Source organism: Canis aureus, chromosome 25 (assembly GCF_053574225.1).
Source record: "Canis aureus isolate CA01 chromosome 25, VMU_Caureus_v.1.0, whole genome shotgun sequence".
Taxonomy (NCBI): Eukaryota; Metazoa; Chordata; class Mammalia; order Carnivora; family Canidae; genus Canis; species Canis aureus.
Genome location: NC_135635.1, coordinates 27,903,278 through 27,921,132, shown reverse-complemented (window position 1 = coordinate 27,921,132; position 17,855 = coordinate 27,903,278). Strand labels below are relative to the sequence as shown.

Here is a 17,855-nt window from a genome sequence, read left to right as displayed (position 1 = left end):
ACCAATAACTTGTTATCCATTCTCTATTGTAAAATCATCAATAGTATCTTTTAATGAATCTTTTGATTGCAGATTGGCTTTTCCACTTGAGGCAGAGGTGGGTTAGATAGATAGGTTTTGCAGTGGTGCTGAAACCAGCAAACTTGGGACCAGAAGAACAGTCTTCTCTTATTTCCAGATTTCTGTATCAAGGTATATCATAGTACGTTGACCTCATGTGAAGACATATAAATATGTAATCTTTTCTTTTAGTCTAAATAAATTCTGTCTAGGAGTCCTGCCATAATGTTTGTGTTGATAATATTTTTAGCAAGTAGAGATTAACAAAGAAATCACAGTCTCTAGTAATGAAGTTTGAGTCTGAGAAATATAAGTACTTTTTAAATTTTTTTGACTGCTGTGAGTTCAAATTGCAAAGATATTCCCTAAATGGTCATGTCCCTGCTTTTATAGTAACCTGTTGAGTTCTCTAGGATAATGTGATGGTGATATAAACCCACAAAAAAGTAATTTCTTTTTCAAGGTACCTCTTTTTATGGTGATTAACAAAGATGGTACAATTAAAATATTAACTGGAGTTCTCAGAAAGATTGTAGTAGGATGTATGGGCGGTTTTATGCTTTCCTCTTAATTATGTTTAACTCCCCACATAACAAATCCAGAGGAAATGCAGAGAAGACAGGAATCTGTAAGAAGAATCTCAAAATGTAATCCTGCTAGTACTTCTCAGAAGCACCAACAAATGGCAACAAGGTTTAAATGTGTTGCATATTCTTTGCAAATTAGACATTAGTTTTGCATATAGTTCAGGGAAAAAATATGTGAAAGAGAATGAGACTGTCCTCCTAGTTCCTATTAAAGTCAGAGTACTGAATCTAAACAATTCTTTTCTCCTCCCACTCCCCCTCCTTCTTCCATCATTCTTCAGATGCCCACCAAAAGTCAGGTTAACAGCAGATGACAGTAGGACACAGTCCCTGCCCTCATGAAGATTATGTTGAACTGCAAATACATGAGCTAAAAATATGCAATATAGAGAGCTGACATGGGATTGGAGAAATGGAGAGTGCAGAGAGGATGGGGCAGGAGAGGGTGAGACTGAATTCTAGACAGCGGGAATAAATCTACACTTAAGTTTTAAGTAAACAGATGAGTTTCCAGAAAGGCTTTGTCTATACTAGTTTTCTCACTTTTGGAAAGTAAATGTTTATCTACCCTAAGGGATTTTAGGTACACTGAAAATCACATATAATTCTGTGTTTTCATAGTCAAACTAAACTGCCTGCTTGGTTGCAGTTGTTTTATACTCTTGTGTTCAAGAGTCACTTCTTCCCAGCTGGCGGATCACACAACTCAAGCTCCTTTTCCAGGGACCAACTATCTTGGGCAGGAAAACTTGACAGCTATTGGTTCTGTTCCCTGGGTGAACTGGTTAGTGTCCTGTTGCTTTTATGTAACTTGAAAGATGGATCCAATTTCAACCGTGTAAAGCTATAATTACATTGTCACTACTTGCATGTTATGTTATCTCAAATAATGAAGGCTTTGGGGGAAAAAAACCCTAGTTCCATTCAGCACTCTAAGGACAATGCCAGCTTAACATCAGAGTGATTACAGAATATGTAAGATTCTAGAACTGACTGGTTAAAGTTAAACTATATTTTCTGTACTTTGATTAAACACAGTGAAGGGTGACAGAGTTAATAGAAATGTTAATTCTATGGACATGGGTGGAGTGATGTGAAAAAATTTAAATTATTATTGAATCATTAAAGAAAAGTCCAATATGTTCAGAGTCCTGAGGATTTAAAAAGTTGCTTTAACTTGTTGCATAATTGTCTAAATTACTGACTCTATCCCACCAGGTTACTCTGGTGGTGGTGGTTTTGGGGACCAGAGACTGGGAAGGGAGGTTGGGAGGATAAGGAAATGTAAGTTCTGCCACTGAATTATCCTGTTTTACTTTCTAGTTAATTATTTAAATTGCCTACGTCTTTCTGTGCTATCTATCTTCTTTCGTTTGTGGAGGGATTTCCTTTCCAGCAACTAATATGTTCTTTCTGGATCATGTTGTTTATTGTAAATGCCTAAAAACCACAAATCACCCCATGGCTATTTAGACATATGGGTAGTCTGAGCAGACACTAAGCTGTGATCCTGCAATACTACATTTCCCCTTTTATCACGTTTATGTGATTCTGTTGTAATTAGTCCTTCCTGCTAGGGCTAGGTGCCATATGTCGTTCCTTGCCCACTCATGCATTCTAGAGCCTAAAAGATCACTTGGCAATAATAAATTTCTAAGGAACAAATAACTGGATAAGTGATTCAATGTGTAACCAATACACACAGAAAAAGTGTTCAGAATACAGTTTTTAAATGCCTGTTAATTCATTATCCTGTTGTTGGAGAAATTATTTAATATTGTCTTTGCTTAAGTCTAGTGGCTTCTATACGGACTCTCAGAGTTGCTCTTTTACAAAATTGACTTTGAATAGATTAGACTTTTTTGGGGGGTATTATTATTAATGAGTGTGGCAGATTTTATTTTCCAATATATCTTATACCTGTGGTTTGCTTACAGTGTGACATTGATATTTTCTCAACACGAAGTAAGTTCTGTATCCACCCTACCATGCCCCCACCCCTCCCCTGGCCCACCACCACTGAATGTGGATGGGCTAGTCTCAGTCACTCCCATCTAAGGAATAGAAGCGCTAGAAGTAACTGAGTGACTTCTGTGAGACTAGGTCATTAAAGGTGAAACTGCTTCCACCTGGCTCTACTTCCCTCTCTGTTAGGACACTTGTTCTTGGAACTTGGCCACCATGCTCTGAGAAAGCCCAGGCTATGTGGCCAGACCATAAGAAAGTGTTCTAGTCAACACTCCCAGCAAAGGTCTCGGCCCACAGCCAAACGTCCTCTACCAGACATGTGACTAAAGGTGTCTACAGATGATTTCAGCCCCTTGGAGCCTTCCAAGTGAGATCTCAGATGTCTCAGAGCAGAAAAGCCATCTTGTTCTAGCCTGATGAATTTCATGACCATCTTAATGACTTGGGGGAAGGGCTTAATTTTTTAATCCTAGGCATTGTAATGGAATAAAGATTTAGCTTTTATTTTACTTGTTGAGATGATTTATTGAGATCTAATTCACATATCCTAAAACTCACCATCTTAAAATGTACATTTCAGTGGTTGTAGTATATTCACAAGGTTGTACAACCATCACCATAATCTAATTCCGGAACATTTTCATCAGCCAAAAAAGAAACTTCATACTCATTAATGGCAGTTTCTCCCTTTTTTCCTTCCTCACCAGCCTGTGGCAACCATTAATCTACTTTTTGCCTCTATGGATTTGCCTGTTCTGGACATTTCATACAAATGGGTTGTCTTTTTATTGTTGAATTGTATAGGTATTTATATATTCTGGACATTAAATCCTTATTCAGATTTGCAATAATTTCTCCCATTCTGTGGATTGTATTTCACTTTTTGAAGTGTTCTCTAATGCACAAATGTTCTTAATTTTTGTAAAGTCTGATTTATCTGTTTTTTCTTTTTTCCTTTGGGTGTCATATCTAAGAAACCATTGCCTAATCCAATACCATGAAGCTTTTGTGCTGTGCTTTCTTTTATAAGTTTTATCTCTAGCATTTAGGTCATTAACCCATTTTGAATTAATTTTAGTATATAGTGTGAGTTTAGGGTATCAAATTCATTCTTTTGCATGTGGCTATCTGGTAGTCTTAGCAACATTTGCTGAAAGACTATACTTTCCCCCTTAAATTATCTTGGCACCCTTATTGAAAATCTATTTGACCATAGATGTAAGGGTTTATTTCTGGACTCTCCCTTCTGTTTCATTGATCTATATGTCTATCTTTATGCCAGTACCATGATATATTGTAGCTTTATAGTAAGTTTTGAAATTATAAAGTGTGAATTCTCCAACTTTGTTCTTTTTCAAGATTGTTTTGGCTATTTTGAGACCCTTGCATTTCCTCATAAATTTTAGGATCAACATGATAATTTCTGCAAAAAAGGGAGAATTTTTATAAGAATTGCATTGAAATTGTAGATCAATATGGAAAGTATTGCCATCTTAACAATATCATTTTCCAAACTATATGCATGGAGTATATTTCTATTTATTCAGATCTTTAAAATTTTTTTCAAACAATGTTTTGTAGCTTTCAGTGTACAGTTCTTGCACTTTATTTGTTATATTTATTCCTAAGTATTTTATCATTTTTGAGTCTATTGTAAATGGAATTGTTTTATTAATTTCATTTTTGGGTAATTTCTACCAGTATATAGAAATGCAACTGATTTTTATAAATCTATCTATAACCTGCAAACTTGGTGAACCTTTGATAAACATTTTCTTTTGTGAATTCCTTAGAATTTTTTGTGTATAAGATGATGTCATCTACAAAAAGAGACTCTTACTTCTTCCATTTTAATATGGATGTATTTGATTTCATTTTATTGTCTAATTGACCTGGCTAGAACTTCTAGTACAATATTGAATAAAAATAACAAAAGCAGACATCTCATCTTGTTCGCAATCTTAGGTAGGGAAGGCCTTCAGTTATTCATCATTAAGTATAATATTAGATGTGGATTTTTCACAGATGGCAGATTGAGGAAGTTCCTTTCTATTCCTAGTTTATTGAGTGCTTATGTCATGAAAAGGTGTGGGGTTTTGTCTAATGCTTTTTCTGTGTCTATTGAAATGATCATTTTTTTCCCTTTAATTCTATTAATGTGGTTTATTACAGTGATTGCTTTACATATGTTGAACCAGTCTTGCATTCCTGGGATAAATATTACTGGGTCATGTTCTATTATCCTTTTTACATACTGCTGTATATGGTTTCCCAGTGTTTTGTTGAGACCTTTTATATTTACATTCATAAGTTATATTGGTCTCTGGTTTCTTATGTTTTTGTGTGGGTTTTGGATTGAGATGATACTGGCCTCATAGCATACATGATTTGGGAACTGTTCCCTCCTGTTTTGGGGAAAGTTTGAGAAGGATTAGAAAATAACATTTGACTCTAGGTGCCTTAAAGGTTGTTAGAAAAAACAAAGCCAAAGTGATCTATAAGCTATGTGTATTAGTTTCCTGTGGCAGCTGTAACAAATGGCCACAAACTGGGTGGCTTAAAAAAGAAAAATGTATTCTCTTAAACTTCTGGAGATGGGAAGTCTTAAATCAACCTGCCGGTAGGGCTGCGCTCCCTCTGGAGCACTCTAGGAGAGAATCCATTCCTTGTCTCTGATGACATTCCTGATTTGGGGCTGCATCACTCTTTGCCTCTGTAGTCACATTGCCACCTCTTCTGTCTGTCTCAAATCTCCTTCTGCCTTTCTTTTATAAGGACATTTGTCATTGGATTTAGCAAGTGAGTGAATATTTCAGGATGATATCCTCATCTGAAGATCCTTAATTTAGTTACATCTGCAAAGATACTTTTTCCACATAGCATTCACAGGTTCTAGGAATTATTACATGGACATATCTTTAAGGGGGGGCGACTGTTCAACTCACTACACTATTAATGGTATTTTGTAAACCATAAAATGATATTTCATATATATCATTATATATCATACTTATGATATTATTATAATATTATTAACATGCAAATATGTGGAATTTCTATTAAGGGAAGATTCCAAAATAATTAGTATGGGTAACAGTAAATGTGTCTAAAATCATTCTATTTCTTTTTTGACTTTTGTGTCCCTTTCTACTTCCCTTCTCACATATTTTGTCCCCCATGATATATTTGAGAATTCAATCCAAAGTTTAACCCCTTATTTTCTTCTTATTCAAATCAATTTTTTAATATTTGGGTTTTTTTGCAATTCAAGAACAGTACAGTCTAATTATTAAAAAAAAGGTCAAGTATTACAGAAGTGTATATAGTAAAAAACAACAGTCCATCCTTTGACCAGCATGCACATGACCTTCCTCTCCTCTTGCCCATGATGCCAACATTTAGACCCTGCATGCTTCTGGAGGAAACCAGTTTGGTGAATATTCTTCCAGGCTTTCACAACTTTCATGTCTCTCCACGTCATTTATTTAAGGATTATATAGTGACTGACAGAAGATTTTATACTTTATCCAGTGTTCTACAGGGTTGTTACATTTTTCTTATGAATTTACGTTTTTGAATTAGGGATATAACTTCATAGAGAAATATGGTCTAAGTTTAAATTCTAATTCTCTCACACTATTTCTGCATGCTGCTTTCCTATTAAATTGAAAATAGGTAAAAATTTATAAGTCCTTTCAACTTAATGTAATTATGACCCCTTTAAATTAATGACACACTACTATGTAGGTAGTCAAGGTATATCAATATACATTTGTCATTGTGATAGATGAAATATTTGAGGAATCAAGTATTCTTCATAGTTTACATCATCCAGAATAAATTTAAAGAGACAATTTCCTGAAGTAATTGATATCAAAGTTGGTACCAAATCCTGTCCTGGTCTCCTGCCCTGGTGGTTAACTAGAGCTGTGATCTAGTACACATCTAGTGATGTAACAACCCCCAAGTACTACCACAGATGGTCTAGAAGATTTCAATTCAGTACATCGAAGAGAGAGCTTGGAAATCTGTTTTTTTTTTTTTTTTTAAAGCTCCATAACTGATTCTGATAGGCAGTTGCTTTTGGAAGCCACTGTAATAAAGCAGGCTGAACCTCTCTCCTCCCAGTGTATATTCTTTTCTCTTTCCTATTGCAGTACCTTACTGCAAAACTTTATAAGGATTAGTGGAGGTAACCCCAGGAAAGAAAAAAGTACTGCCTTGGGAAGCAGCCTGAAAGGAGAACCAAGAGAGTACTTGTCCCTATTTATCTTTTATTTCTTTCTCAATAGAATTTTATCCCCCAGCAAACTATGTCCATTAAATCCTTTCTGGCCTTAAAAAAATAGATTAAGTTTTTATTCTCTTTGGTGGTGTGTGTGTATGGAGGAATAGTTAAGGGAGAAGAGATTCAAACTTGTTAGGAGTTTTGATAAGAAAATTAGGGACCACTCTGTTTAACAAAGTGTGCAGCCTGTGATCCAATTTAGGAAAATGAAACAGAATATTAAAATTGATAAACTAAAATCTCTCTCACTCATCCATACATGTGCACAGAGAAAATAGCCCCCACTCTGAATAGTCCCATCTTACTGGGCCTGTGAAATCTTATGTGCTTCTCTAAGGCTGACTGATTCTTAGTCTGCTGCCAGGGGTTTAGCATTTGGAACCATGATAAGAACCACACCTATGACCACTGTTGGGACAAATTGTTGGCAGGAGAATGACACTGGAAATTGCGACTGATTAGTCAGATAAAGCATTTGAGATAATATTGAGCTTCCTCTGGAACAGGCACTGATATAAGGACTTTACATAGATTAACTCATTTAATTCTCATAATAACATATCAGATAGATCAACTGGATGTCATTTTGAAATCTGTGAAAGCTTTTGGGACTAAGAGAAGAGAAATATATGAAAAGAATACAGAAGTCCATTAAGATCAATTACTTTTAAAACATAATGCATATAATGAAACATATTTTAAAGTTTTCTCATTAGCTTTATAAAAAGTACTTAAATACCTGAGGAGACTCATCAGTCAGATAAATGAAGCACTTAGGAAAGAAGTAGAATATATTTAATTTATAGATACAGAGGTGAAAGAGGAAAAATAATTTTCTTTCCACCCTACTAGGTTCTTGGCTGAAACTCCTTTAATAAAAAGAGAGATTAATAGGAGAAAAACCAGCAAAAATACTATATATAACATATATGCCTCCCCAGTACATGCCCAGGAAAGTAACTACCTGAAATGACCCAAACCACTACCTTAAATATTATCTCCAGTTAAAGACAAAAAATGGAGATGAGTAGGTGGACAAAGCCAGTAATGGGAGGTTATCAGGGAAAACAAAATTAACAACCATAAAGTTGTATTGCATATTTAAGTCTGAATACCTTCTGCATTGATAAGAGTTTCTAGAGAGTCATCCTTCTCTTCCAGTACAGAGAGGAAGTTACCCTTACAAATGGAGATTTCCCTTTTAAATGTAAATGTCTCTTACAAACTCTGTAAAATTATTTCTTAAAAATAACCAGTTTAAAATAACAATCCATATGCCAAAGAGGCATACTTTGGAGTGATGTATTCTGCTCCTCTTCACAGATTTGAAGATGTTTAGGTTTTTAATGGAAACCAAACATTGTTTAAAGACCCCATAAAGTTGTTAAAATTTGCTAAATTGTGAATAGAATATTTTGTGTAAAAAATGTACTCATAGCCCTAATTAATCAAGCATTGGTGCTGAAAACCAAAGACCTATGAGTAAATTTTCTGTTTTATAAGCTACATTCTTGGGCATCCAAAACTCACATTTAACGAAAGTGAGAAAGACATAAAACTGTAATGAAGGTGTCAACCTCTTTCCCTTGAGGAAATGTTGTAGGAAGAATGTTTTATACAATCAGTGAAGAAAAGCAAATAAATGTCACGTATTCACGTGGTGTGTTATGATAGCCACTCTGCCTTCCCCTGCAGTCCTCTCAGACCTAGCTTGAAATGGTAGAGCCTCTCCTCTGCTTCCCCAGAACCTAGAGATCTTCTTATGTTTGTTGTTACTTCATTCCTTTCGTTAACTAGCTTATGGTGGGATTCAAGTCAATTTTTCTCTCCAGTCTAAAAACACTCCTTAGTATTTGGTACTCCAAATCTTAAGCAAAATGTGCTTAAAAACCACAAATTTATAAGCAAGTATTGTGCTGGAAGTGGATTATGCAATTTTTGAAATTTTAGTGCAAAATTAAAAAAACCTTAAGTAACAGAATTAAGTACAGTTTCAAAGATTGCATTTCCCTTATTAAAATACACACACACACACACGACTAATTTTTAAAACCTGAACTGTGAATATTTTCATTTTTTTAAATTCAGTTGGCCCTCAAGGAAGAAAGGATGCTCGTGACTACTAACATGGAGGCTAGAGTGCTTGCAAACTCTTTCAGATTATCTGTAGAGCAGGTCAATGTATTAAATTGCAATTTTCTTGTAGGAAACAGGGTCAGATATAAGCAATTTAATATGTTCAGGGTACTAATTAAGTAACCTCATGCTTACTAGTGTCTCTAAACAGAAATATAGTCAAAAATGTTATAATTAATTAGTTTTTAAACTGGATTCGGCAGTTCTAGATTATCTTTAGAGAACTTTTTTAAGAAGGGGGAGAGGCAGAGGGAGAGAGAAAGGGAATCTTAAGCAGGCTTCATGCCCAACACTGAACCCGGTGTGGGGCTTGATCTCATAACCCTGAGATCATGACCTAAGCCAAAAATCAAGAGTTGGACACTTAACCAACTAAGCCACCCAGGTGCCCCTAGAGAACATTTTAAGTTGCACAAGGTTTGTTGTTAAAACTGGCAGGTTAAAATGGCAAGATGACATCTTCTAGAAGCTTAAATGGCTGGAGAAATTAAATTCAGAAAATTACTCTTCCATTTATTCATTGTAAACCTATAAGTCTGTATTGATTAGGTTTAACAGAGAGTGTCAGAAAATCCAAATTAACAGTGGCTTAAACAAAATAGAGCTTTATTTCATTCACATAAAATGAAGTACAGGAATAACAGTGTAGGGTTTGTGGAATGACTCCACAATCTTCAGGAACTGTGTCTTCTTTTACATCATCATTCTGCTGCATTCTATAGTGGCTACCAACTCATGGGCCAGGGAGAATCCTTGAACTCCAGTCGTCAGATATTTATTATAGGCAGTGGAAGGAAGAGCAGGGGAGAAGGGCATGCCCACTCACTTTACAGAATATGTCCATCATACGTTGTTTATATCCCACTGACCAGTATTAAATCATATGCTACGCTATGCTTCAAACTGGGAGTCTTTATTCTGGGCAGTCATGTACCCAGCTAGAACTAAAAGTTCCATTAAGGATGAAGATACTATATTGGGGCATAACAGACTTTTCGGTTTGAGTTCATAGATGCCTTTCATGGGAATCGTCAGTCTCCTACAGTTTGTCAAATTTTGTAAAGAAAAAGATATACAGCTTTTGCCAGATTCCCAAAGTTCTCCATCATGCAAAAATGTTTGAGTCAGTGTCTCATATATAATTTTAAGTGTCTCATATATAATTTTAATCTCTGTCCAGCTTTAAATAAATAACATACAAGTGATAATCTCTTTCTCCTTATGCCTAACGAATTGTGTTACTGTCAATAGTAAATATACCTAATTTCATATTATTTGCATAAGTATTTTATGAAAGATATAAAGCAGAATTTAAAATATTTAAGTCTGGAAAGTGAAATCTCTTAACTCTAGAAGAATAGGTAAAGAAAAGGTGACTCACTTATTTCTTATTTCTTGCTTATCAACTATTTATTTATTTGTCTAATTTATAACCTAAGTTAGATTTTAACCCAATACTTAGTAATCAAAGAAAATCAAATTAAAAGAACAAAACAGTATTTACTTACTGTTTAAGTCAACAAGATAAATGAAAACAGTAACAATTCTAATGTTTTATGGCAGAATATAATTGATATGACCATTTTGGAAGACAATTTGAGAATATGTATAACATAGACAAATATTTTGACTAAGTTTGTCCTGTAGAATTAATATAAAAAACAAAAGTATATAGAAGAATATATTTATTGCAGCATTTATTTACTTATTAACAGTTTCAGGTTGGAAACTACTCAAACACCCAAATATAGGAAAATAATAATGCAGATCATCGTGTATCAACAAAGGAAGCATATATAACTGTTCAAAGTGATAATTATGGTGTTTTTGTAAACACCATTGAAAACTATCCCATTATATTAAATGAAAGGGACACAGTAGAGAATTACACACAAAAACCTAACAGCTGACCCTTGAACAACATGAAGGTTAGGGGCTCTGACCCCTGTGCAGTTGAAAATCCATGTATAACTTTGACTCTCCAAAAACTTAACTAATAATAGTTAAGTCAATAGTCAATTAAGTCAATAGTCAATAGCCTACTGTTGACTGGAAACTGTCCTGATAACATAAATAGTCAATTAACACATATTTTGTATATTAATAATATTATTATAATATAAATATAATTTATATTATAAATTATATATATAAATATAATTTATAATATAAATTAATAGAATATATTATAATATATTACATATTATATACTGTATTCTGACAAGTGAACTAGAGAAAAGAAAATGCTATTTAAAAATTCACAAGGAAGAGAAAATACATTTATAGCTCTGTACTGTAAAAAATTTGCGGGATCCCTGGGTGGCGCAGCGGTTTAGCGCCTGCCTTTGGCCCAGGGCGCGATCCTGGAGACCCGGGATCGAATCCCACGTCGGGCTCCCGGTGCATGGAGCCTGCTTCTCCCTCTGCCTGTGTCTCTGCCTCTCTCTCTCTCTCTCTCTCTCTCTCTCTCTCTCTCTGTGACTATCATAAATAAATAAAAATTAAAAAAAAATTGTTTGAAAAAAAAAAAAAAAAAATTTGCATGTAAGTAGAACTGCAGAGTTCACACCTACATTGTCCAAGGATCAACTGTATAAATAGTAGCTGTATAATAATATACAGAAGTGAAAAGTTGCATTAAATTTTTTCCCCTACATTTTAATTTAATGGAGTAGAGAATCTTTACAATTGATTACTTTCAAATCACTAATGGAGGATCACTAAAGCACCAGATAAGCCTTTAGAATCTTACATAGTTTCATGTAATACCTGTGCAATGAATAAAAATGCCCAGAGCATTTGAGCATTCAGAAAACTACTTGAGCCAGGTTGACATAATGCCATTTGGCAAATTCACTTCAGTGTTCTACTCTGTTGCAGAAGTTTTAATCCTGTGATATTTTAGGCAGGTGTTCTGGAATCATCCATGTATAGAATTATCAGTTTGTACTCTGACCCTCTCCACCCTTCTCATACATTATTACTCAAACCAAAAAGTTTTTAATAAAGTCCTTTTGGTCTTATGATTTTTTTAAGGCTTTCAATTTAAATTTCTTAAACAGGAGAAAAATAAGAAAAAAAATGTTTTTCATGTATATATAATTATAATAGCCCTTCCTAAGTTTCCCCATCATTCAGACATTTTTCTCCCCCATTTTTGTCAATATGGCAAAATACATATAAACATACAATTTGTCTTAACCATTTTTAAGTGTAAAAACTAGTGGTACCAAGTAGCTTCATTTCTACACACACTTTAAAAAAGCTGTATTGGAAAGATTTTCTATGACCTTAATACTTTGATAATTTACTCAGCAGTTGGTTTAAACTAGAGAAGAGTGTCAAGAGGTTTGAATCTGTAAGTTCCCAAACATTGAATTGGTATTTATTTCCTTTCATAATGAAAACTTGTAAACTTTTTGGAGAGGTTTCTTCAATCCCTTTTTGAAACTACTAGCCAAGTCCTTCAGGAGCAGTCATCCTGCTTTTACTAACTCTTTCTAGAAGAGCAAAGGTGGAGTTGAACCGTTTTCAACCATACCATTTAATATTTAGGTGCCTACAATAAATGTGCCAGATACTGCGTTAAGAGCTTTAGTACACAAAATCTTTATTATAGCAACGGTCCCCTGATATAGGTGGCATCAGTCGTATTTTACAGATGAGGCAACTGAACCTCTGAGATTTGATGAGGATTGGCCTGGACATGGTGGAACTAGATTACAATCCAAAACTTTTGTCTCCACGTCCACTGCTGGTTCTGCCCATCACAGATGCCATCCCCCATACTTGCAGCATCTCTCACACAAATCCACACCAGCCGACTCCCAAAATGCCACACAAAGGAGAATGTTCCAGATAAAACCTTTTATCTTTTCTTCCATTTTTAACTCTTTGGCATTTGTCACTTAAAAAAAGTCAGCTCTGAAGTTGGAGGTGATTACATCTTAATTCTTATATTTTAGGCATAATTCCTTTCTGGGTCATACTGTTGGTTCTAGTAGATTTTTTCCTTGTTTGATTGTGTGCCTGCTGAAGAGCAATCTGTAGTAAACAGATGTAGGGGTAGCATAGAGGGATCAGGCATCTATATCTATATCCATATCTATAGGTCTATACTGATATCAGTCTAGATACAGATATATAGAGTTATATAGAGAGTGAGAGTACGTAGGGATATAGAGGCATAGTATGGATACAAGGGCACAGGTGTCCACACTTAGATTGCAGTTCCTTGGATTTTAAAAAGACTAACCTCCTAGCGCTATAAGGATTCTTTAGTATCTTAAATTAGTTGAACAAAGATTGGAAAAAAAAAAAAAAGAAAGATTGGAGTTTTCAGTAGTTCTATATGCATATATAAAAATACACAGACACACAGCTTTGCTATCAAGGACCTTTAGCATATGGATCATTTAGTATAACTTACTCTTCTAGATAGCTAAGGGTTGGCTGTTTTTAAAAATAGCTTTTCTCTTATTTTTTCTTTTCTTTTCACTGTTTTGGACAAAAGTCTAAAAAAATGCTGCATATTCCTTGTGTGGGTTTTTTTTTTTTTTGGAAGATTTTATTCATTTATTTGAGAGATAGAATGAATGGGGGAAGGGCAAAGGGAGAGGGAGAAGCAGACTCTCCACTGAGGAGGGATCCTGATACAGGGCTTGATTCTAGGACCCTCGGATCATGACCTGAGCCAAAGGCAGACACTTAACTGACTGAGACACTCAGGTACCCCTCCTTGTGTTTTTTTAAGCTAACATTTTTCAGAGATTATAGTATGACTGTCACTGAGTTAAACACACCTTTTGCTCTGCTCCAAAAGATTCCAAGGCCTAAAGAAGTCAAGAAACTTGGTCAAGTTCTTATAACTAGTAGGGAGGAGTGAAGCCAGAATTGAAACACAGGTCTTCTGACTGCCTTACTCAAAATTGTTCAATCCATCTTACTGAACTGTCTTTCTGAATAATTTTTTTTTTTCTGATGATTCTGCCTTCTAAAACTAAATACTGAATTGACCTGCATCATGGTTGAGTGGAACCATCTGGGTCCAAGATTACAGTGCTACACTAACATAATACATATAACGTATGCATTGTAGTATTCTAGTCTTGAGCCACTGAATAAAATTAAAAGGGTCACCGTTTAGAGGTGCCTGGGTGGCCCAGTCAGGTAAGCAACCAAATCTTTGTTTCAGCTTAGGTCGTGATCTCAGGGTTGTGAGAATGAGCCCCAAGTCGAGCCCCACATTGGGCACTGAACTCGGTGTGGAGTCTGCTTCGGACTCTCTTTTTCTCTGGTCCTCCCCCAACACACACGTGCACAAGCTTGATCTCTCTCTTTCTCTAAAATAGAATAAATAAATCTTTAACAAAACAAAACACAAAGGGTCACCATTTATATCTATATTTAGTGGTCCAAGACTACATTTGTGGGGTTCATGACACTTTTTTTTTCTTTTTTTATGTCCTCTTTCACTGAGTAGATAGCCTTTTGTGGTCAAAAGCATGTGGTTTAGAGAGTTAGATGTATTCATTTCCAGCTCTGACACACACTAGCAGTATGATATTTTCTTTATCTGTACAATGGGTATAGTATTGCCTACTCTGAAGAGGATGAAAGGAGACAAAGCTGCTAAGTGTCTAACAAGGTGACTGGCTGCAGTAAGCTCTTAACCAATGGCTTACTATTATTATAGCATATCACTGCTGTCAGGTGGCTAACCATAATTTCTTGCTGCTATCAGTGTTCCTGTTATATCTGGCTCTTTCACTAATTTGTAGAGTCTAATCTGTTTGGGCTTTGAAAACAGTTCCTGTATTGGTAACATAGCAAAATGGACTTGTGCAAGATATTGGCACTGAGATGTGGGTGCAAAGTCAAGCCAGGAACAAAACAGGGGTGGAAATGCTGAGAAAACATGGACAACATTCCAAAGCACAGTCCATGTATTTGAATCAGAATCAGAGACGTGACTGAGGCCAGATATTGGGGTAGCACAAGAGATACCAGTGGGAGAGCCAAAATCCATGGCTCAGTCTGGGGTCACAAGCTGACAGGAGCCAAGCAGAAGATAAAGCACAGGGGCTTGGGGAAGACAGGCCTGACTCGTAGTCCTTGTAGCCAGCAGTTGTTTTTGTCAGTGCTCCTTTCAAAGGCCTGGAGCTTTTCCACAAGGACACTTGGAGCTTTTTTATAGGTGCAGCTCTCCAAGAGGAACATCTCTTAATCAGAATATAAACTTTTTAGTCTTGAGATTTTACTCGAGACTCATAGACACTGAGTAAAGATGTAGGGAATATGTCTTTAAATAATGAACAGGAGCTTCAATGTGCACATTTTGTTTGACTGACTTAGATCTCTTACTTACCAGTAAGTTTTGACTAAGTAACAGATCAATGAATTTTCTTGACTGCATTGATGCAGGCATAGGGTTGCCAGGTAAGGTACAGGGCACCCAGATAAATTTTAAGTTCAGATAAACAATGACTAATTTTTTAACATAAAGTTGTTCCAAATATTGCATGGGACATACCTATGCTAAGAAAATATTCATTATTTATGTCGAATTAACATTTAATTGAGTGTCTTTGTTTTTATTCAATCTGGAAACCATGTGCACAACTGACTACAGTACCATGAATAGTAGTTAATAATTATTGAGAACTTCCAGAAACAGCGATATATTTTGCTGTATACTATTTTGCCCCTTATAACAACTGATAATTGAGATACAAGTACTGTTCTCCAAACTGCTGGTCACCAGAGGGGAGGTGGGTGTGGGATGGGTTAAACAGGTGAAGGGGATTTGGGAGAGCACTTGCTGTGATGAGCACCAGGTGTTGTACGGAAGTGTTGAATCACTATATTGCACACCTGAAACTATTATAACACTGTATGTTAACTGGAATTTATTTATTGATTTATTGATTTTTAAGATTTTACTTATTTATTCATGAGAGACACACAGAGAGAGAGGTAGAGACATGGGGAGAGGGAGAAGCAGGCTCCTCACAGGAAGCTCTATGTGGGACTCCATCCCAGACCCCGGGATCACGCCCTGAGCCAAAGGCAGATGCTCAACCTCTGAGCCACCCAGGCGTCCCTGGAATTTAAATAAAAACTTAAAGAAAAAGCTATTGTTCTCATATTACCAGTCTTAAAACTCGAAAGGTTCATTTCTAACAGTCTGCAAATGGCAGAGCTCGATACTACACTTGATCTTAGCCAAAAGGCTGAGAAGCAAAGGCAGAGCTAGAATTCAAACATCGATCTGACTTCAGAGCCTTACCTAACACACATATCTTTTTATCAGTTTAAATACACACACGTGGGATGCCTGGGTGGCCTAGCGGTTGAGTGTCTGCTTTCGGCTCAGCGCGTGATCCTGGAGTTCCAGGATCGAGTCCCACATCGGGCTCCCTGCATGGAATCTGCTTCTCCCTCTGCCTTTGTCTCTGCCTCTCTCTGTGTGTCTCTTATGAATAGATAGATAAAATCTTAAACAAACAAACAAATAAATAAATAAATAAATAAATAAATAAATCCACACACATAGGGCAGCCCAGGTGGCTCAGCAGTTTAGCACCGCCTTTAACCCAGGGCCTGGTCCTGGAGAACAGGGATCGAGTCCCACATCAGGCTCCCTGCGTGGAGCTTGCTTCTCCCTCTGCCTGTGTCTCTGCCTCTCTGCCCCCGCCCCTCATGAATATATAAATAAAATCTTAAAAAAAAATCCACACACATAATCTGAGTCAGTGGCTGACGAGGCAAATACAAGTCTTGACTTTCTGTGATATTTAGATATTTGGATGCTGGCTACAGTCATTATTAGTTATCCCTATGATATATTCATAAAATGCAGCCATTTCATCTCTGTTTTCTTGGATCAGAAGGAAGAACTCATTTCTGACTGTCAAGTTCAGACAGCTGGTGCTTTCTCAGCTGGTGCTAGCTTTCATTATTTTATTTTATTTTATTTTATTTTATTTTATTTTATTTTATTTTATTTTGATTATTTTATTTATTTTATTTTATTATTTTATTTTATTATTATCATTTTATTTAAATTTTATTTATTTATTCATGAGAGACACAGAGAGAGAGGCAGAGACACAGACAGAGGGAGAAGCAGGCTCCATGCAGGGAGCCTGATGTGGGTCTCGGTCCTGGGACTCCAGGATCACGCCCTGGGCTGAAGGCAGGCTCCCAGCCTCTGAGCCACTCAGGCGTCCCTGGTGCTAGCTTTCTTGTGCAGTTGGGAGACTGCATTCAGGTGGGTCAAAGGAAGTGTTCTGACCACTCTGTGCTGAGGGGCCTATAATACCTATTATGAGCAATTTCACTTTCTTATTCATTTTTGTTACTACCCTGGCCTTGGAAACTCTGTTGGGCAAATATAAATTTAATGTGGGTGGATTGGCTACTTTCCAGGAGCTAATTGTTGGGAATTCTCCCTTGCCATTAAATATTAAGTATTACGAGTAGGTGAAGCTAATAAAACCACTTAAGAAAATGGATGGCATGTTATCATACCCAGTGATGGAGGTCTAAAGCTATGTTGGTGCCCTAGACTTCCATGTGTTGTGGGATTTGGGGATTTTTGCCTATTTACTGCAACTAACCTTATTTAAATAGTTACTTAATCTCTGGAAACTGAACTGCTACAATCTTCATTGATTTTTGGAGCATGTATTATCAAGGCCAGAATTAAAAACTATAATTCACATCCCCTTGTCAGTTCTTCTATTGTTATTGACTTCAATTGGCAAAACAGTCCGGCAGCATTTGCTATTAACATGACTCAAGCAATTATATAA

The 17,855-nt window shown here is 36.0% G+C and overlaps 1 long non-coding RNA gene across 3 annotated transcripts in view; it reads left to right on the top strand.

The window, feature by feature from the left end:
* The window catches only part of LOC144297643 (uncharacterized), a 160,689-nt gene that overhangs the window by 94,271 nt on the left and 48,563 nt on the right, over window positions 1-17,855 (top strand). The window contains exon 1 of one of the 3 annotated variants that reach the window (XR_013364596.1): window positions 17,138-17,311. The exons of the other annotated variants lie outside the window; for them this stretch is intronic. This is a non-coding gene — a long non-coding RNA (uncharacterized LOC144297643). Of the gene's footprint in view, window positions 1-17,137; window positions 17,312-17,855 lie in introns of those variants that run through there. 3 annotated transcript variants of the gene reach the window in all.